This window comes from Hemitrygon akajei, chromosome 14 (assembly GCF_048418815.1).
Source record: "Hemitrygon akajei chromosome 14, sHemAka1.3, whole genome shotgun sequence".
In the NCBI taxonomy this organism is placed as follows: domain Eukaryota; kingdom Metazoa; phylum Chordata; class Chondrichthyes; order Myliobatiformes; family Dasyatidae; genus Hemitrygon; species Hemitrygon akajei.
In genome coordinates, this window is record NC_133137.1 from 13,050,799 (window position 1) to 13,073,519 (window position 22,721).

Here is a 22,721-nt window from a genome sequence, read left to right on the forward strand (position 1 = left end):
AAAGTAGCATTAATTATCCTCAGGTGTGATTTTGCTGCATATAACGTCTCGGATCCATTCCTCTGCAAAACATATTGTTGGCAAATCATTACCAGACTTCTCACAGATTGAGACAAAAATCTGATCCAGTTCAGAAAAAGTCCAATAGCCCAAATCTTCCTGTAAAGCATCTAAAAATTGTACTTTCATATGTTTCACATGTCAGTTTTGTAATATTCCTCCATTCCCGCTCCCAAAAGTGCAATAAAATGTAACAGTGTAACATTATGTTTGATGGTTTTCAACTCATTGTAGGTGTCCTTAAAGCTAATGGCAGGAATTTCAAAATTCCAGGTTCAAAGTTCCAAGTAAATTTATTATCGAAGAATATGTATGTAACCATATACGTACTGAGATTCATTTTCTTGCAGACATTCACAGTAAAACAAAGTAATATAATAGAATCAATGAAAAACCACACACACAGACTGATGAAAAATCAACATGCAAAAGAAGACTATCTATGCAAATCCCGGGATAAAAAAATCAAATAATTCTCTGAATGAGCTGTAGAGTCCTTGAAAGTGAGTCCACAGGTTGCAGAATCTGAGCAACACAAACAAAATGCTGGAGGAACTCAACAGGCCAGGCAGCATCTCTGGCAAAGACTAAACGGTCAGCGTTTCAGGCCCCGACCTTTTATCAGGACTGGAGAATAAAGATTAGAAGTCACAGTAAGAAGGTGGGGGAGGGGAGAAAGACATACAAGGTAGTAGGCGATAGGTGAAACCTGGAGAGGGGGAAGAAGTGAAATAAAGAGCTGGGAAGTTGATTGGTGAAAGAGATTGTGGTGAACTACATATACCTGTCTGGACACGCCCCCCCCGCTGACTGCTCCTGTCGCTCCTCCCACTGACCGTGGCTCCTCCCACAGACCCCGGTATAAAGGCGATTGAGGCCTGAGCCCTGACCTCAGTCTCCAGGATGTAGCATGGTGGTCAATTGCTGCTTGTTCTTTCTTCCAGTCAATAAAATTGATGCACCATCAATAACTCTCTGAGACGTGAGGCGAGATATCGGCTGGTACAGGATATCATAGTTGTAGGTGGAGAATAGAACACTCCACCGCAAACTATGATATCCTGTACCAGCCGATATCTCGCCTCACGTCTCAGAGAGTTATTGATGGTGCATCAATTTTATTGACTGGAAGAAAGAACAAGCAGCAATTGACCACCATGCTACATCCTGGAGACTGAGGTCAGGGCTCAGGCCTCAATCGCCTTTATACCGGGGTCCGTGGGAGGAGCCACAGTCAGGGGGAGGAGCCACAGGAGCAGTCAGCGGGGGGGGGGGGGGGGCGTGTCCAGACAGGTATATGTAGTTCACCACAGAGATAAAGGCTGGAGAAAGGGGAATCTTATAGGAGAGGACAGAAGGCCATGGAAGAAAGGGGAGGGGGAGAAGCACCAGGGGGGGGTAATGAGCAGGTAAGGAGATAAGGTGAGGGAGGGAAATGGGAATGGGGATTGATGAAGTGGGGGCATTACCAGAATCTGTTCAGAGTTAAGATGATTGAAGTTATCCACACTGGTTCAGTTGGTGCTTGGACACATTGAGGTTAAGCAAAACAATAGAAAACCAGCTACCCATCCACTCTTTATAATACATTTAAAAATTATGAACATACAACTTCAGACCAATTACTGATTAAATGACCTCTGAACTTTAACAAAGAGGTAAATTTTGACCAGGACTTGTTTCTTTAATATTTTTCTTCAGCATTTCCTCTCTTTATCTGAAGATTTGGTTCTCTTCTCCAGTGCAGGGTGATGCCTATTGTGGTCCAGCAGTGGCCCTCCCCAGGAACTGAAGCACAGAAGTTGATGTAGCACCTAGGTGAGGACCTGTAAGAATCAGCCTTGCATTGTCAGTGCAATGGTAGCTCTGGCAAACTGCATTTTGCCATTGTAATTTACTATCTAACAATATGAAATGATACATTTCTATAATAGTTGCATGAATAAGTGTAAATACATTTTTATACATTCCTTAACAGATAGTGCTTTACAGTACAAATCATTTCAGTACCAAACTATTAATTTTTAATGTTCATTTAAGGAGAATGTTATGTTTTACGAGTCAGCTTCAGAATTGCAAGATCAATGCAGTACCAGAAAACCTGAGTAACTGCAGATGGATGTCAAACATTATAAGGCACTGTTTCAAAGGGAAATAACCTGGTCAGCTTTCGAAGGACTGTACATGTGTAATGTCAGAAGGGGAAGGTGTGCGTCCACAGCTTGCACATGCTCTTTAGAAGGTTAGATGGAAGACATATGCCCCAGTTGGGCCCCTCTTATTCTCCCATTTTTGAATTCACTGCCGTAGTCAACACGCTCCCTTAAAATTACAGGAGAACCTTACCCCAGCAGTACCTAAAGTGATCATGAATGAGCAAAAGCGTACTTATTGACTGATTTCTTCTCATACACGCCGCAATTCTCTTTGTGTTTGCTGCTTCCTATTGTTGATTCAAGCTATAAAAGGTCCAGAGACTGAAGTGGCGGCATCTGAAATTTCTTTTTTTAACACATGAGTCTTCTGAACAAATCCGTTGTTTTCAGTCACGTGTGTCCCTCTGTTCGCTATCCGGATTGGGAAAATGAAGGGAAGGGATGCAGAGCAGGAGAGGCTGCTGGGAAAGGAATCTTGCTACCCGGAAGGATCAAAAATCACCAAGGAATAATGTATGAGATGTCATTGATTGATACCTAATTGAACTGCTAACAACATCCTTGATGAAATATGCTGTCAGCACCAATTGCAACCTCAAAGCTGGGCAAGGATTGCCTTGCTAGTGACTGGTAAAGGCTTGTGGCTATATGAACTTCAATGCAATTGGTCCCTTCCAGCTTGGAGCTGGAAACAATTGTATGATATCAAAGTTTGCCATCCACTTTGAATAAAAGACAGCACTCATACTACCATGTCAAAGGGAGCCAAATATATTTTATCTGCACTTCCCAAAGGCCAACAGGTAAAAAATAAATCACCTTTCTTCTCTCGGACAGTTGACTTCGGTAATGGCGCAGGGTGCGATTGAATGCATGTTAACTAGACATCCCCTTCAGCATTCATTTGGCGTGGTCCTAGGCAATGAACTATACAGGGCATTCAGATGCTAATTCCAGTACTAGTACCATAATCCTACACTGATTGTCTGTGCCAGCTGCTTTCAAGCCACCGTGGCAACCCAAAGAGTGGCCACGAGGTTCAAATCCCATGTGATGATGCATCTGGTTACTTTGGTGTACAGCTCAGACCCTGGACTCAGGGAAAGGAACACTTTATGTAATACTACTGGCAGGAAGAATGCACATCCTACTTGCGTTTGCTGCTTGCAAGCTATATAGAAGACCCCAGAGACTGATGTGGCAACCTCTGAAGAATTGCTCTGATGCAGTATTCACATGAGTGCTGTGAGGATTTCTGCTGCACACTGCACTGTCACATAACTCCCACCAACACCTCCCAAAACTACTATCTCTACCACCTGGGAGGAGAAGAGCAGCTGATGTTTAGGATGTCACTGGCTGCAGCTCACCCCAAAATCATAGTCGCTTTAAGCTGTCACTGGGTCCAAATTCAGGGACTCCTTTCCCAACTCCACTCCGGGTGTGCTCTCACCACAAGGTCTGAGGTGCTTCTCAAGATCATCTTGGGGTGATGCATAAATGCTGGCTGCTACTACCAGAATCCAAGAATTAATTGGAAAGGAAAAGAAGAGGAAGGGACAGATCTATTTCTGCACACTCTGACCAAAGTTAAGCTGACTGAATGTGTCACTTGAGGCTTGGTTCACCGACTGAGTCCACTTTAATGAGGTAATTGAACTCTTGAAATATGCATTCCCATTTAGCTGATTACACACTTCCCAGTCTGGGCTGGAAGACCTTTTACTTCTGCTGATAAAGAATATTTCCCCTCCTTTCCTACTTCTCCTCCATGGCCCCCATTGCATTTTGAGGAAGGATAGGAGGCTACTGCCTCATAAACTGTGCCACTTCTCACTGCATTCCAGTTCAGATTCATCTCCTGCAAGTACCCAATCCATTCACATTACCCTACCTCTCCAAGAGGTGCTAGTTCGCTTCATTGTGATCAGCTAGTCGACAGTGTGATTAACATTAGTTGGATGCTGAAATAATTGTAATGAGCAAGCTGCAGGAAACAGGAAAGCGTAAACACATGAGATTCCACAGATGCTGCAAATCTCACACACACACACACACACACACACACACACACACACACACACACACACACACACACACACACACACACACACACACACACACACACACACACACACACACACCACCACCACCACCACCACCACCCCCCCCCCCCCCCAATACTGGAGCGTCAGGCAGTAGGTATGAAAAGAAATAAAATTAACAGACCTGATGAAGGGTCTGAGCCCAAACTGTTAACTCTTTATTCCCTTCCATTTTGTGTGTGCTACTCAAGAAATAGGAAGATGTCATCAGTATCATGATAATGGATGAAATGGACACTTAAACTATTACAAGGGTGATATGCTTTCCGTTACGCTTTGTGCACAAACTCCAAAGAGAGCCTGATAAAAGTATGTAGATATTTTAAAGACATAGTCTGTGGCCTTATTTTTGGAGTCACAGATTCAACCCTTGCTGTCTGTGTGTTGTCTCTTTGCTAAATCAAACCTATCAGAGGTGCCTTACTCATTCTTTGTTGTGCCATACATTACATTATTCCCTTTCAAATACATTCAATTGCTCCATAAAAATGTATCAGCTTCTGCCTTAAAATGACATCTGCAGCAAAACATTCCGCCCTCCACCAGCTTTCAGCGTACATTCTTATAACTTCCTCCTTCACTCTTAATGGCATTTTCAAGTGTTGCTCTCTCATCACTGACACCCAGCACAAGGAAATAGTCTTTCCCTCTTAACAGTATGAAAACCTTTCATAATTTTAACAGCTTCCATTAAATCCCATTTTAGTCTTCTTTGCCCTAGTGGGAATTATCTCAGTATTTCATATGTCTGCTCATAAATATAACTTCTTATTTCAATTATGTTGCAGTGCGAAAAGTTATTAGAGAGATGCACAATTTTGTAACTGACATTCCTGTGCTAACTTTATCTTTAAGTGTCTTCTGTGTGTCTGTATAACCCGGAGAAGAGAAAGTTTTGAGCAATTCTGCTTCATGTATTTGACAGCAGTTGAATATTCCATTCAGTCCCTCTCACTGTCGAGTTGTATATTACCCTCCCTACACAACAGGAACAGAAGTCTGCATTCTTCCACTTTTTTTATTCAGGATTTTTTATCTGCAGGGTTATATTCTGTCATTAATGTTAGTGTGTATTTTGGAATTATGGAATATAGCAAATATTAATTTCAACAGCAACCAATCTTCAGATCTGGATGTGAACTGTAGATTGAATTTAAAATGCAGCTCCGAACAATGGTCTTCCTAGAGCTGCAGAATGGGGTTGACTGCAAACCAGGAAACAGCCCATTGACCTGAGATGTCTCCAGCTCAGGGACAGCACTGAATGAATTAACATTCATTTTGGGCGTGTTAGTGTGAAAATCTAGGCACTTGAAAATTATATGTAACTGAAAGGAAGCATTATGAATGCATTGTAGCTATAGAAAATAACCTTTGATCTTTAGCATATAAATATGTTATGTAATATTGGGTCATGGAACCTCTTCCCAGGATGACTCCAAATACAGTCAGCTTGTGTGTGCTGAATAAAGACTTTTTTTTTACTGCCAGCTGTGTGTCTTTTGCTGACAGTCATGAGAATTAATATTTTTAGAATCATGCATTTTCAATGTCTAATGAGGGCATTGTTATTTTTTACTTTGAATTTAAGTCAAATATATGATGTACTCTGTGTCTTCCAGTGTAGAAATGTAACCATTAAATAGTTTCCATACATTTCAAAACTGGTGGCAAAATCAATACTCAGAATTCAAATCTGTTACTTGAGGGAAATGATTAGCAATGAACTTATTGAATGATGGAGTGGATTTAAATGATCGTAATTCCTACTGCCACTCTTGTTAAACTGTGGTTGTCGCTACCCATTGGCCACTTTCTCCACAATCTGGTCCTGACTCTTGTTGGAATCGCAAATGTTAGAAGTCCTTCAACATTGGATGCTTCATAATTGTTTAACGTTTCACATGATCGCAGTAATGAAGTATTCACTTGTGGACTACATGAAGCAAAGTTTCCTGTTCAATCTGGACTGCTGTGTATTTTTTTTTTTAGCTGTTTGTGATTAAGAAAGCTGTTTCTTGTTTTGTGTAATGCACACAAAATACTGGAGAAACTCAGCAGGCCAGGCGGCATCTATGGAGAGGAATAAAGAGTGGATGTTTTGGGGTGAGACCTTTCATCAGGATAAGAAAGGAAGGAGGAAGAATCCAATATAAGAAGGTGAGGGGAAGAGAAGAAGTACAAGTTGGAACGTAATAGATGAAGCCAGGTGGGGGAAAAGGTTGATGGGTGGGAAGGGAGGATGAAGTGAGAAGCTGGGAGGTGACAGGTGGAAAAGTTAAAGGGCTAATGAAGAAAGAATCTGATAAGAGAGGAGAGTGGACCATGGAAAAAACAGAAGGAGGAGGGACTTCACAGTGGATGATAGGTGCCTATTGTTTGATAAGAAGAGAAGGGGTAAAAAGGGAGACAGAATAGGGAATGGAAATGGAGAGAAACGAAAGGGGGACGAAATTACTGGAAAATAGAAAAATCAACGTTCATGCCATCAGGTTGGAGGCTACCCAAATGGAATATGAGATGTACCACCTCCAACCCGAGAACGGCCTGATTGGGCAGTAGAAGAGGCCACTGTTTTGTGTGAATACTGGTTATTCATGAAAATAAATCCAGTATCATGCATTCATGGATGTTTCTTGAATGATCAGATTCCAAAATTGCAGAATAGCATAAATGTCATAGTCAATCATGGAACTCATTTGAGACGGGAAGTGGAAATCTTGCTTCCCAATGTGGCTTTTTCTGTTATTTCCATATACAGAGGTTCCATATGTGATAACCTCCTGTAGAAAATGATCAGCTACATTGGATATTGACTTTTGATCATGCACATCATAATGGTTAGGTCTGAATCTGGACACTGAGACCAGTTTTGAACTTACATGTGGTGGATACAGAGAGTGTCTAAAACTGTTGAATTAGTCTGAAATAGGAAGCAATTCCTATGACAAACTTGTTCAGGCTTTCCCCTCAGAGAACCTGAGAAAGTGATTCATTACATTCTTTTCGGAAAGGATTGGACCTGTTTCTGTTGTGGACGTAGCTCCACTGACACAAACAGTAAGTACCTTGTATCATTAATTGGCAATGCATGATTTTCTAAGACAACTGTAATCTCCTGAAGGGACTGGATTGAATTTCCTCGTTGTTTGCTACAGTCTGTGCAGTGGTAACACACACAAAATGCTGGAGGAACTCAGAAGGCCTGACAGCATCCATGGAAAAAAAATACAGTTGATATTTCAGGCTGAGACAATGCATCAGGAGTCCTGATGAAGGGTCTCAGCTCAAAACATTGACTGCTTGCTCTTTTCCATAGATGTTGCCTGGCCTGCTGAGTTCCTCCAGCATTTTGGCGTGTGTTCCTTTTGATTTTCTTGTGTTTGTGCAGTGGTTTTGTATTTTGTTTTTGCTTCTGTTGGGTTCTCACATGGTCTGGGCAATTGGGAAGTGTTTGTGTTATGATGTACAAGACATGATGACTATGTGGAGCATGGTAGGTGGTGAATGTAGAGCTATATTCAATGCACAGATGTTTTCATGTATTTATGTACGCACATGTCTCCAATTTTCTAGATCTTGCTTTGCTGATAAAAATCCTCCCAATATTCTAATTTACCGTAATTCTAGTGACACCAGTCCTTTGTTTCTCTGTTCAGTATTGATTTTTTTCTTTCCCTCTTTTCCCAGTCTTATTCCAACTTGCATCTCCTCTGAAACATCAGCTGTGATTAACAAGCCTTTACCTGTCAAGCAGGACCACCCCCGTTTAGTCTCTCTTGGTCTTTTCTTTTATCTTCAAGTAATTACTGGAATTTCCTTCCATTCATCATTAAAATATCATCCATTCTTATTTGGCAAAAATTAGCTATTTAGAATCTAAGTACCGATTTTATATTGAATTGAATTGGGCAAGTTCAGATACTGTTCCTCTGATCCTTCAAACTCTTTACCATCTCCAGTTCAAAGCTGTAATACGCTGATTACAGTTTGTGAGGGATAAAATTAAGCAATTTTAAAAGAACAGAAGATCATTTGTTTGTAGCTAGAGTTTGAAGGAAAGTTTAGCAGAGGGATTGCACACAGTCATTTTCAAGTATTGTGTGCACCTGAAAGTTATATATCACTACGTCTTGCTGTTATACAAGTCAGTGTAACAGCTAAAGCAACAGGCATTGCCATATTTCTTCATTTCCCTGGAGTAAAACACTTAAAAACATTTTTTGTCTTATACATCTGCTTGAATAGGAAGATTAACGTAACGGGTGAGGATCAGGTACTTTGAAATTACACTATAACCTTACCCTCAGAAATTTATTTCTTACATCCTACCAGAAAATTAGCAAATCATTCAGAGTTACTGAACGGAAAACAACTTTTGCCCATTGTGATAAACACAAAATCACATGTTACTATGAACAAAGCATTGCACCTGTGCCATGTCAGAAACATTGTAATCTGCCGATGTTAAAACGGAACACTCTCAGATAAACATTCAGAGCCATTTAGATCAGAAATAGCATTCCACACATGCACATTACAATTTTATGCATTCAACAACAAATGCAAATTTCTTTCTCTACACAGTGGAGAATGTTGAGAGTCATAGAATATAAGTGAAAACATGATTCTATCTTTACCCTCTTTTTTGTTCATACTTCAACCATCAAACATATTTTAAGGATTCACAGTTTGTCATCTTGAAACAGCATTTATTTTGTAGGTTTAAAGGACAAGTTTCAGATTTAATTTTTTCTTTTGTTACTTAAAGAAAATCTTGTCAGTGTACAGACCCTGTGATAATATTGATGATGTGGCACAGATTACTTACACTGTGAGTAATTTATCTCAATTTATGGACCAGATGTATAGAAACAGTGAAAGGAGATGAAGGAAAGTGTCATCAACACCATACTTAAAGAATTGGTGAATGCACACGGGATATGATGCAGTTACTTAGGCAAACTTAATACCAGAGATAAGAATAACATTCAGTAAGAGATTGGCAGGATGCTGGAACCTAGGGGAAATGCAAAGTTGATTTCTTTTAAATTGTGATAGAACTAAGTTCATTAATAAAATTATGATAAGCATAAGTCAAATTTTGATAATGCAACATTTATCAAGGTGTTTAAAAGTACATAATTGTGTGATTCTGAATTATTTGTTGAGCATGAATTTCAGAAGCAATTATAAATTCCAGTAACAATAGCATTCTGTTGTGTAGAAGGAATAAAAGTATGTAATTTTGTTCTTTATTTATATATTGAATGTGAGATTCTCTGGCAGCATTTATTGCCCATCCCTGATTGGCCTTGAGAAATTTATGGTGAGCTGCCACCTGAACCACCCCAGTCAGTGCATTGAAAGCCCTCTCTGCCTCAGAGATCTAAACTGGGGATACTAAATTCATTTGTATCACAATACAGACCTGAATCTAGCTTAAATTTGATTGGTATTTGACTACTTAGTGGAAAAATGAACGGCTTGGCTTCCAGGCATACTTAAACACAAGATGCCTGGAAATTGTCTCGTCAGGGAACTTACAAAAAAGTAGCAGAAACTGTGTTTGTCTTTGCTAGAGCAGAATGCCAGAAATTTTCCCGTAGCAACAGGGAATCGATTACCCCGGTACATGCGATGAACAGGGGGTGATTTTATTTTGCTTCGATTGGTCTGATAGTTATGAAACTTCACTCTTCTGGTCAGGGAAAATATAACAATAATAATGTGCATACTATATAGCTAAAGACTGCAGATTCTGGAATATGGTGGGAAGATCAAACTGCGGGAGGAACTTCAGTGGGTGGAGCAGCATCTGAAGAGAGAAAGGAACTGTTGATGTTTCAGACTGATGCAAGGTCTCAGCCTGAATCTTCAATGGTTCTGAATTCTTCAATAATTTCAATAATTCTGAATGTCCCGCAAGGTCTCGGCCCGAAACGTAGACTATACTCTTTTCCATAGACACTGCCTGGCCTGCTGAGCTCCTTCAGCATTTTGTGTGTGTTGCTTGAATCTTCGATAGTTTCTGTCATCCTACAGGTGCTTCTTGACCAATTATTTTATGTAAGTTAGTTGCTTGCCTCCAAGCCAGCAGGAATCTTTGTACTCTTCAAGGCTTATCCAATGTCACTATTTTGATCTTTTACAAAAATCATTTTGATTGATCTTTCTAAGGGCTGTATTTTATAGAAGAGTGAGCTCAACAGGCAGGAAGAAAATAAATAAAGTTCTTAAAAGATTGAATTCAGCACTCACCATTTTGTAGGTTAAGTATTGGCAATTAGAAACTTCCGTAGAAGCAGTAATACATTGAAGCATTGCAGGAGGCCTTCCAAATGAACTGTTTAGTCCACGCAGAATAACAAGTAGTAATGCTCTCAGTATTATGCTGGCAATGATCTGAATCCACGAGAACATTACTTTATAAAACACTAGTGTCTTTTACATCACCCATTCAATCACTAATAATTGACAGAAATAAGAATTTCAGCTTCTGGCAATTTATTATCCTGAAATAGATGAGTCTCAGTTACTAGTCATCAACATTCACAATAGTGAAAGTACTGAAATGGATGACAATTGCCCTTGTCAGCTGTAACAGCTTTTCCACGTGTTTCTATGTGTATATGGTTGTGACAAAACGAACAAGAAAAACATGTTAACATTATTAAATTTCTAACATCATTAAAAAGATGCAGAGCATTGTGTGAAGAAATGAGGAAGGTCAAGAAATTGCAAGGGTAAGTTGTTACCATTATGCTGTGTTTTCAGAATTCAAAACATTTCTCAAAGAAGTATCTCCTGAGCTAAATTAACTTGCACAGGTTAAGTTTTACCTTTTTTTTTACCATCTTTAGTTTCACCTTGCATTCTTCTCTTTACAATCCAGCAATTCATTTGGCTATTTCTCTATCTATTATCCTTTCCATTTCACATTGGCAAACCTACCAGTCATCTCCATCCTAAAATCTCTTCAATTTCCCTAACCTTGCAGCACAAAGTAAATTCTTCTAACACATCTCTTGCTGTTGATTTCTTCATACGTCTTAATAAGCTGGTAAGGAAGGCGGGCTCTGTCGTGGGCAAAGTACTGGAGAGTTTAACATCGGTAGCTGAGCGAAGGGCGCTGAGTAGGCTACGGTCAATTATGGAAAACTCTGAACATCCTCTACATAGCACCATCCAGAGACAGAGAAGCAGTTTCAGCAACAGGTTATTATCGATGCAATGCTCCTCAGACAGGATGAAGAGGTCAATACTCCCCAATGCCATTAGGCTTTACAATTCTACCGCCAGGACTTAAGAACTTTTTAAAAGCTATTATTAATGCTTTTTGAGATAGTGATTTAGATGCATATCATATTCTTTACTGAGTTAAGTATTGTATGTAATTAGTTTTGCTACAACAAGTGTATGGGACATTGGAAAAAAGTTGAATTTCCCCATGGGGATGAATAAAGTATCTATCTATCTATCTATACCTCTTCTCTCTTCTGCTCTGATACACACTCTACAGACCTTTCTACCTGCATTTCTGAACTTTGCTTTAAACTTGTGATCTGGAGGCTTTGCTCTTGAAGCTCACGCTATAAGTTAGTTCAACCATTTCTTCATCCCCAGTACTATCCAATTGCCTGTCCTCAGCCCTTCTACACTTATAATGTACTTCCAGGGGAGTGGAGTGCTTGGTGCTGCACTGAATTACACTGAGTTACACTTTATCCCCTGCCAGCTAACTTCCTCATCTGCATTCAACATGCATTCAACATGTCTCTTCAGGAGAAATAGAACATAATTTCTATTGATCTAGCAGATCTTTGGAGGGGACATGTTACTTAAAAATTCGAGTCAAACCCAAGTAGTTTCTAATTTCCTGAAATGAAAATTTATTTGGACAGGTAAAACATTATCTGTCTGGACTGCGAGCATAAGTTTACATCTGATCAATATTTTATTCATCCTTCCTGAGGGTGAAGTGTGGTGTACAGCAAGACTCTCAACAGCTCATATTTTGTCTTTATATAGAACCATAGAACCACAGAACATTACAGCACAGAAACAGGCCTTTTGGCCCTTCTTGGCTGTGCCGAACCATTTTTCTGCCTAGTCCCACTGACCTGCACCTGGACCATATCCCTCCATACACCTCTCATCCATATACCTACCCAAGTTTTTCTTAAATATTAAAAGTGAGCCCATGTTTACCACTTCATCTGGCAGCTCATTCCACACTCCCACCGCTCTCTGTGTGAAGAAGTCCCCCCCCCAATGTTCCCTTTAGTCTTTTCCCCCTTCACCTTTAACCCATGTCCTCTGGTTTTTTTCTCCCCTAGTCTCAGCGGAAAAAGCCTACTTGCATTCACTCTATCTATACCCATCATCATTTTATATACCTCTATCAAATCTCCCCTCATTCTTCTATGCTCCAGGGAATAAGGTCCCAACCTATTCAACATTTCTCTGTAACTCAGTTTCTCAAGTCCCGACAACATCCCTTTAAACCTTCTCTGCACTCTTTCAACCTTATTAATATCCTTCCTGTAATTTAGTGACTATAACTGCACACAATACTCCAAATCTGGCCTCAACAATACCTTATACAACCTCACCATAACATTCCAAATCTTATACTCAATACTGTGGTTTATAAAGGCCAATGTACCAAAAGCTATCTTTACTATCCTATCTACCTGTGACACTACTTTTAGGGAATTTTGTATCTGTATTCCTAGATCCCTCTGTTCTACTGCACTCCTCAGTGCCCTACCATTTACCTTGTATGTCCTATCTTGGTTTTTCCCTCCAAAGTGGAATACCTTACACTTATCTGTATTAAACACCATCTGTCATTTTTCAGCCCATTTTTCCAGCTGGTCCAGATCCCTCTGCAAGCTTTGAAAACCTTCCTCACTGTCCACTACATCTCCAATCTTTGTATCGTCAGCAAATTTGCTGATCCAATTTACCACATTATCATTGACATAGATGACAAATAACAATGGACCCAGCACTGATCCCTGTGGCACACTGCTAGTCACAGGCCTCCACTCAGAGAAGCAATCCTCCACTACCACTCTCTGACTTCTGCCATTCAGCCAATGTCTAATCCAATTTACTACCTCACCACGTATACCTAGCGACTGAATCTTCCTAACTAACCTCCCATGCGGGACCTTGTCAAAGGCCTTACTGAAGTCCATGTAGACAACATCCACTGTCTTCCTTTCATCCACTTTCCCTGTAACCTTCTTGAAAAACTCTAATAGATTTGTTAAACAAGACCTACCATGCACAAAGCTGTGTTGACTCTCCCTAATAAGTCCCTGTCTATCTAAATACTTGTAGATCCTATCTCTTAGTACTCCTTCCAATAATTTACCTACTACCAATGTCAAATTTACCAGCCTATAATTTCCCGGATTACTTTTAGAGCCATTTTTAAACAACAGAACAACATGAGCTATCCTCCAATCCTCCAGCACCTCACCCGTAGATAATGACATTTTGAATATATCTGCCAGGGCCCCTGTAATTTCAACACTAGTTTCTTTCAAGGTCTGAGGGGATACCCTGTTAGGTCCTGGGGATTTATCTACTCTGATTTGCCTGAAGATAGCAAGCATCTCCTCCTCTTCAATCTGTATAGGTTCCATGACCTCACTACTTGTTTGCCTTATTTCCATTGACTCCATGCCAGTTTCCTTAGTAAATACAGATGCAAAAAAACAATTTAAGATCTCCTCCATTTCTTTTGGTTCCATACATAGCCGACCACTCTGATGTTCAAGAGGACCAACTTTATCCCTTACTACCCTTTTGCTCTTAATATACCTGTAGAAGCTCTTTGGATTATCCTTCACCTTGACTGCCAAAGCTACGTCATGTCTTCTTTTAGCCTCCATGATTTCTTACTTAAGTATTTTTTTGCACTTTTTATACTCCTCAAATACCTTATTTGCTCCCTGTTTCCTATACATGTCATACATCTCTCTCTCTTCTTCTTTATCAGAGATCCAATTTCCCTAGAGAACCAAGGTTCCTTATCCTTATTCACTTTGCCTTTAATCCCAACAGGAACATACAAATTCTGCACTCTCAAAATTTCTCCTTTGAAGGCCTCCCACTTACCAAAGACATCCTTGCCAGAGAACAACCTGACCCAATCCACGTTTTTTAGATCCTTCCTCATTTCTTCAAAATTGGCCTTTTTCCAGTTTAGAACCTTAACCCGAGGACCAGATCTATCTTTATATATTATATCTATATAATAATAGTAATTCTTTACTTAGACTTTCAGAAGATTTAACTTTTGAGTTCTGATGAATAACAGGCACAAACAGATGGATTTAAGCTCATTATTCCTGGGATTTGCAAGGTGGCTCCATGCTTCTATACTTCAAAATACCAATGTCCTCATATTCATATTTTACTGAATGGGCTATTCAGTAAATAGCACAAATTAAATGGACAGGAATTCTCTTCTGATTTATTCCCAATGACTAGGTTGATCCAAAGTACTGTACGCAATCTGCACCTCTCTGCAATCATCTCGTGCACTTTCTGCTTTGCCCCCAGAGATGAGATCCCACATCTAACACTTGAGTTAAATACAGTGCCAAAGGCACTCGAGTTGCTAGCTTGCAGCCCTCTATGGGTCTCTTGAAAAGGGCGTCATCAAGTATGATCTTTCCAGTCATAACCAGTTCAGTAACAGTGACTGCTAGGTTACAGATGGAGCCAGATACTGCCTTCAATAGCAGCCCACTACTGCACACACTAAAATATAAATATAAAGCAGTAAAATTCCAGTGTTTAGTTTTTGCTCTGGTAAGGAGTGAGGAAATTATTGTATCAGAGCCATTGGGGAACCTGCATGAGGCGTTGCCTTATTTGTAGATACAGATGTGATCAGTCGGCAATGATCAACATGCCAATCAGTTTAGTTAAATAATTTCAGCTTGAAATTGCATCTAGCTAGAAGAAATACAACAAAAACTTTTAAAAAGTTGCATTTCTAGAAATAGTTTGTTAAACAAGATTTTGTATACTGAGAAGTCTAGGTGAAATGCAGAGTGGGTTTTTTGGTGAAGTGTTTTACAATAGTCAGAGACTGGTGATCATAAATTGTAAAGAAAAACAGCTATATAAATCAAAGACAAGTTTCCTTGAAGCTCAGTGATGTTACAGCAAAAATCCGTAAAATGAACATATATAAATCCAGTTATTCTTATGTGCAGATGCTCATCATAAAAACAAAAGTGCAAAGCTTCCATCTATTTCTCTCCAAGAAAAGGTAGTGGTGTTGAGTTGACACTTGCTTTGAGGTTGGGGAAGTGAGGAGTTAACTCAAAGGTTTGGTTGGGTCATCTGTCCATCTCTTCAGGCATAGATTAGTGAATGAACATTCAATGTCCTTGGAGTGAGATAAAAAGTCTTTCATACAAGAGGCACCGAGAATGTATCATACAAGATTTGTTAGCAAAGTTGAAGACCTTGGTATTACAAAGTCAGTCTAGTAGAATGTAAAGTACACTGTATAGAGAATAATTGCAAAAGTTTGTTTTTAAAGACTAGTGGACAATTTACAACATTCACCTGGAGATGCAATTTTGATTCATATCAATTGCCTGTACTTGGGTTAGAAGTTGTGATTTCAAACAAGGAGATTATATTATTCCATTCTAGATGTTAATGGGTCTCATTTGGAATATACGTTTAATGTTCAAAGTAAATTTATTATCAAATTATGTACACTATATTGTATGACACCATATACTACTTGCGATACATTTTCTTGCAGGCATTTACAGTGAAACAAAAAAACACAATGGAATCCATGAAAAACTGCACACAAAGCCTAACGAACAAATAATGTGTAAAAGAAGATAAACTGCGCTAATACTAAATAAATAATACTGAGAACATGACTTGTAGTGTTCTTGAAAGTGAGTCCATTGATTACAGAATTAATTCAGTGTTGACGTGAGTGTAGCTATCCACACTAGATCAGGAGCACGATGGTTGAAGGGTAATAACTGTTCATGAACCTGGTGGTGGGGAATTAAGGCTCCTGTTTCTCCTTCCTGATGGCAGCAGTGAGAAAAGAGCATGGCCTGGATGACAGGTGTCCTTGATGATTCAGCTTTGGACAACACATTTTACAAAGATTCCAGAGGCTGTGCCACAAGTTTAACAGAGTGGTACCAGGGCTGAGAAATCTCAATTCTGTGAACAGAATGGAGAAGCTGCTTTATTCTTCCTAGAGTAGACAAGATAGCTTGGAGATTTGATAGAGATGCTTAAAATTATGACAGAATTATCCAGTTACATAAGGAAAATATATACAGTCTTATAAAGCATAAGTGGAGGAGTCAAATTAATTGAAGAGCTCTACAAATAAAAACAGAATGGATTATATTGGCTCCTTCTTCTCCATACCATTATATGACTCCCTGTTTCTCAGATATTCACACATTATTTGCTCCTATTCAGATAAATGCCAAGAACAACAAGAAAAAAATAATGTTATCAATTTGGATCCTGATGGAAACTTAATGAATTTGTAAGTTTGAGAAGTATTAGTGGGCTTTTTCTTCCTTATTTTTATCATCTGAATAATTGCACAAGTGAAAAACATAATGTTTAACTGCAGAGTATTCAGATACTTACACCTCATCTGCACATGGATCGTTAATAGTTCTGTAACCTTGTGCCAGAGAAAACTGGATTCTGCTGACATTTTGCATAGTTGGGATAAGTATATGCACTTTTTTTAAAGACACTGGCTTAAAAATTCTATCACATAGTCCAGTATTTTTCTGTGGTGTGATTAAAATTCTAGGAAGGAAATTCTGCTTAAATAAAATCAAGGACTTACAACTCAGATCCCAAACACAATAATGTTCTTTCCAACTCATTCATACATCTGATACCACAATGTACTGTGTAACCGAGATTTAAAGCGTAGTCTGATAAGTTATTGATTAATAAGGACATCAAAGGTTATGGGGAGGAGGGAGGAGAATGGGATAATAAATCAGCCATGATAGAATGGTGAAACAGACTTGATGGGCCAAATGGCTTATTTCCCTCCGATGTCTTATGGTCTTATATGCACAATAACATTCAGAATCCTGTACTGATTTTCATTTTCAATGCATGGTTCACATTGCAAAGAATCAAATCCCATGAAACCTTGTGCTGGTATTAGCTTCTGCTAAGTCAACTTCAACTTATCCTTCATGGCTGCTCTCCTTTCAATTCCTCAACCTTCTTTCCATTCCCAACAAGACAGGATCCTGATCATCTCACTCCAAAATCACCACATCCATCAATTATTAATGATCACACCAAGTGGACTGAAACTATTCTCAATGTCTCAACTCTTCCCAAACATCTTAACCTGAGCCCCCTACCTACATAGCAAACACAAGGAAATCTGCAGATGCCGGAGATTCAAACAGCACACACAAAATGCTGGTGGAATGCAGCAGGCCAGGCAGCATCTATAGGAAGAAGTACAGTTGATGTTTCGGCCCGAGTCATCAACTATCCTTCTTCCTATAGATGCTGCCTGGCCTGCTGCGTTCCGCCAGCATTTTGTGCGTGTCCCTTACCGACATAGTTCACTTCCTAAGTGCCTCTCCTCTGTCACCTGCAGCTCGCCATCTCAATCAGTGAACTTGATCTATGGAGACATACTTTCTCTATGATGGTGGAGAAAATGAGAAATAGAAGCAAGAGGGGATTATTTGACACTGTTCAGCCTTTCAGTCAGATCATAGGTTAACTTTTACTATGGCCCCATTTGCTGGCACCAGCTCTATTTTCCATGATTCCTTATCAATCTCTGCTTTGAATATACTGGACGCATTCCTTATCAATCTCTGCTTTGAATATACTGGACGCATTGTCAGACATTCTGCAGCCTACTTTTCGATAGACAGTTCATAAGATATACTGCTCGCTGAATGAAAAGAAAAATCCTCTCACCTCTGCCCTGAATGTCCAACTCTTTACTTTGATACCTTGCTCCAGATACTTTAGTCAGGGAAAACATCATTCCTGCACTTATCCGGCCAAATCCATTAAAGTTCTCAAGATGTTAAACCCATTGTACTTATTTTGTCTCAACCCCAGCCTCCATGCAGGAATTAATCTTGTGAGCCTTCACTATCCTTCATAGGTAGAGAGACTAGACTCAAAATCATATTGAGTCATACAGGTATTTTTCTCCTAAACTGAGTTCCAGCCAAAATAATATTGTGCTTTATACAAAAGGCCTGCAAAGGAGTGATCTTCAAGGAGTGATGCCTCCAAAAGGCGGCATCCATCATTAAGGTCTCCCAGTACCCAGAGCATGCCTTCCTCTCACTGTTACCATCAGGAAGCTGGTACAGAAGCCTGAAGGCACACACTCAGTGTAGGGCTCCTTAATGATAGATACCGCCTTTCTGAGGCATCGCCTTCCGAAGATGTCCTCATTGGCGGGGGCATGTGTACTGTTTGTGTACATACTTCCATTATTTATTTGTAACTCCGGCTGGAAGCATTAAAGTAGAGACTGCAGATGTCTTTCGTATCTATTCATTATAATCATAATCACCTCTCACTTTCAAGAAACACAACATTCATGAACTACTAAATAAGTAACAATGTGGACTACAAGTTATCAGAGTTAAAAGCTCCCTTACTCAAACTCCCATAGTTCATTTACATTTTTAATGAATAAAGGTTGAAAAGGTTGAGCAAGAACAGCTCCAAAGTTCCATCAGAAAAGAAAGCAAACAAACAGTATGAAAGGAGAGGCACAGTTCCTGTAATATAACAATAAATGAAAGCTGCACCATGCTTAAATATCTGAAATGGTGCTTATCTATGTACAAGAGTGCTGTCACATACATGTATCAAATCTATATGTGCCATTCTTCACATGATAATGTAGCATTTTTCACATGATAATTTTTGTCTTTAATATCTCTTTTTTTCCTTTTCAGGGTTCTTTTGAAGGGTTCTGGCCTGGAGCTACATGCTGACTTTGGTTCTTTGCGGGAATGAGACCCGCTCTTGGGATCTCACAACCGGCCATTTCTCGACATGCCAAGGATGCGGCCTAGAAGACTAGTGCGGCTTCAGAGTGCCAGATTTTCATGGCATTGGAAGTGGGCGGACTCGAGGTTGGTGCCGCCACGAGGTGCATCGTGGGAGACGGAAGATCGAAAGCAACGAGCTGGCTGCTGGCTGTGTGCCCAGAGACCCAAGTTCTTTGGAGACAGAGTTCGGAAAAAGCGATGCAATGGACTTTTAACACTATGAATCGGCAAGTTGCTTTATTATGTCTACCCTCTCACTGTGAAACGGGGACACCTCTTTTTCCCTTATTAGGGAGAGAGAGAACCTGTGGTATGTCGACTTACTGGATGAACGGGTACTGCAAGTCTGTGTCTTTGTTGATGCTTTGCTGCATGCTTGAGTGCTGGGGGGGGGGCGTTGATGCATTTTATGCTGGTGGGGAGGGGGGTCATTGCTTTGCTGCTGCTTATATGTGGGAGGGAGGAGTTGGGGGTGTCTTTGGGGTTCTAACATTTAACCGTCATTTATTTTTTGGGGGACCCCTCTGCTTTCATGGATATTTGCGAAGAAAACGAATTCCAGAATGTATATTGTATACATTTCTCTGACATTAAATGTACCTATTGAGACATCCATTTGACTCTTCATCTGTAGGTACAATCTTATTGCACAGATATGCATCTCGCAGAACTTAAAATATCTAAACACTGACAACCCCCCAGACAATTGATGAATTGTTGACCTCAAATAAAAACTCTCTCTTCCTTCCTCACAGAAGCAGAGTTATATTTTTCTGGCTACTACATTTTTTTTTGTTTTTAAGCTCACACGAACAGTTAGATAAGGAAGGCAGTTCATCCAAACTGCTTGGTCTGTTAAAGTTATTAATAACTAATCAAAATGGTTCCTATTCTCCTCCACTTTCATCTCACCCACAGGTGGTGAATCATGAATCTGCAATTGAGGAACAGGTGATGGCTCGGTATTTATTTTCCTAAATGCAGATTAGATTATAAGACGTAGGATCAGCCCGTTGAGTCCACACTACCATTCAATTATGGCTGATTTATTATCCCTCTCAACCCCATTCTCAGGCCTTCTCCCCATAACCTTTGACACCCCTTATTAGTCAAGAATCTATCAACCTCTGCTTTAAATGTACACAATGTAGTAGGCTACGGTCAATTATGGATAACTCTGAACATCCTCTACATAGCACCATCCAGAGACAGAGAAGCAGTTTCAGCGACAGGTTACTATCGATGCAATGCTCCTCAGACAGGATGAAGAGGTCAATACTCCCCAATGCCATTAGGCTTTACAATTCTACCGCCAGGACTTAAGAACTTTTTAAAAGCTATTATTAATGCTTTTTGAGATAGTGATTTAGATGCATATCATATTTTTTACTGAGTTAAGTATTGTATGTAATTAGTTTTGCTACAACAAGTGTATGGGACATTGGAAAAAAGTTGAATTTCCCCATGGGGATGAATAAAGTATCTATCTATCTATCTATCTATCTAATGACATGTCTTCTACAGCCATCTGTACCAATGATTTCCACAGGTTCACCGCCCTCTGGCTAAAGAAGTTTCACCTCAGCTCTGCTCTAAAGGGACGTCCTTGTCTTCTGAGGTTGTGCCCTCTGTTCCTAAACTCTTCCACTGTAGGAAACATCCACTCTCCATCCGCTCTACCTAGACCTTTCAATATTCAATAGGTTACAGTGAGATCCCCCTCATTCTTCTGAACTAGTAGATCGCTGCAGTAGTCTACACCAAAAGGCAGGAAGCATCTGAATGACAGAAAAAGTTAAGTGATCCATTTACAGAAAGGTATACAGAAAAATGCTGAGGTAATGCAAAGGCTTAAATACCTGGAGGGAAAAAAGACACACTGACCTTGAAACTTCATTTTATGAATAGACTTCCCCAGTTTTTTGTAATGAAGTGTAAACAATTTAAGGAACCTGAAGCACTGAGTCTAGAGCAGGGGTTCCCAACCATTTTTATGCCATGGACCAATATTATTCGGCAAGGTGTCCATGGACCACAGGTTGGGAACTCCTGGTCTAGAGGAATGGACCTTTCCCTTTTTAAGTATCTAAGTTTTACTGAACAGTTTCTAAAATAATGCGCCCAATTCAAATAATCTTTTCTTATCTTTTTCTGATAAGAAAAAATAACAACAGAACTTACCTTTCTCTTGAACTTACATAATTCAAGAGAAAACAATGTTAATACTCAGATATACATTCAAATAAACCCAATATTTATAAGATCCATGCACAAAATACCTCCTCATTACTTATATGGTCATTCTTAATGCCTTTTCATATTGTATAATTATCTCCAAAGATATAATTCGTTTTATATATTCCTGCTCATTTGGTCTTGCGTATTGGCAGTACAAAGCGTCTTTCAAAAACGGTTCAGAAAATCAGATTGCAAAGCATATTTCTAGCATGGCGATCAAGCATGTCTGTTGCCTCTGTAATGGTTTTGAAGCAATTTGTCTTCAACTTGCCTTCACCGAGCTTTCCAAAGAACAAAGGAAACAATTCACGCAAGAGGTAATTGCATCTGAAAATCAATTTTGCTTAAACTTGGATGATAACTGCACATAAACATTCAGATAAGAAGGTGGATAAAGTGTTCTTTTTATGTAATTCTTATAAAAATAAATGATGTTTTCACCATGCAGGAGATAGAAGGATGACCTCAGTTATTCAGGTGGCAGGAAGAACAGAGTTTGTCCAAATAATTCATCACCTTTTTTGGGGATTTGGCAATGTTTTTAACCTATAAGTTCTGTGAGAACGTAACACTCAATGATTCAGGAATAGCTTCTTCCCCTTTGCCATCTGATTTCCAAATGAATATTGAACCCATGAACTCTACCTTTTTAAAATTTAAAATTTTTGCACTGTTGAATACCGGCGACTTAGGTTCAATTCCCACCACTGTCTGTAAGTTTATCTGTTCTTCCTGTAACCACATGGGTTTCCCTCCGGGTGCCCCAGTTTCCTCCCAAAGTCCAAGCACATTCCAGTCGGTAGGTTAATTGGTCACTGTAAATTGTCCTGTGATTAGGTTAGGGATAAATCAGGAGTTGCTGGGCTGCACGGCTTGAAGGGCCGGGAGGGCTTATTCTGCCCTGTGTAGCAATAAATAAATAGTCAAATAGATTTGCTACATAGAAGTGTGAATAATACATACATATACATAGATTTGATATACAAGACAGCACCCTTGCATATAGTACCTCAATAAGCACAACTTCATCTATTTAAACATGGGGCATCTGTCATTTGTTGGCA

The 22,721-nt window shown here is 39.6% G+C and overlaps 1 long non-coding RNA gene across 3 annotated transcripts in view; it reads left to right on the forward strand.

The window, feature by feature from the left end:
* The window catches only part of LOC140738964 (uncharacterized), a 100,837-nt gene that overhangs the window by 75,528 nt on the left and 2,588 nt on the right, over positions 1 to 22,721 (forward strand). Inside the window, exons 3-4 of one of the 3 annotated variants that reach the window (XR_012101496.1) lie at positions 1,803 to 1,878; positions 19,324 to 19,646. This is a non-coding gene — a long non-coding RNA (uncharacterized lncRNA). Of the gene's footprint in view, positions 1 to 1,802; positions 1,879 to 19,323; positions 19,801 to 22,721 lie in introns of those variants that run through there. The other 2 variants (XR_012101494.1, XR_012101495.1) reach the window with 2 other exon arrangements.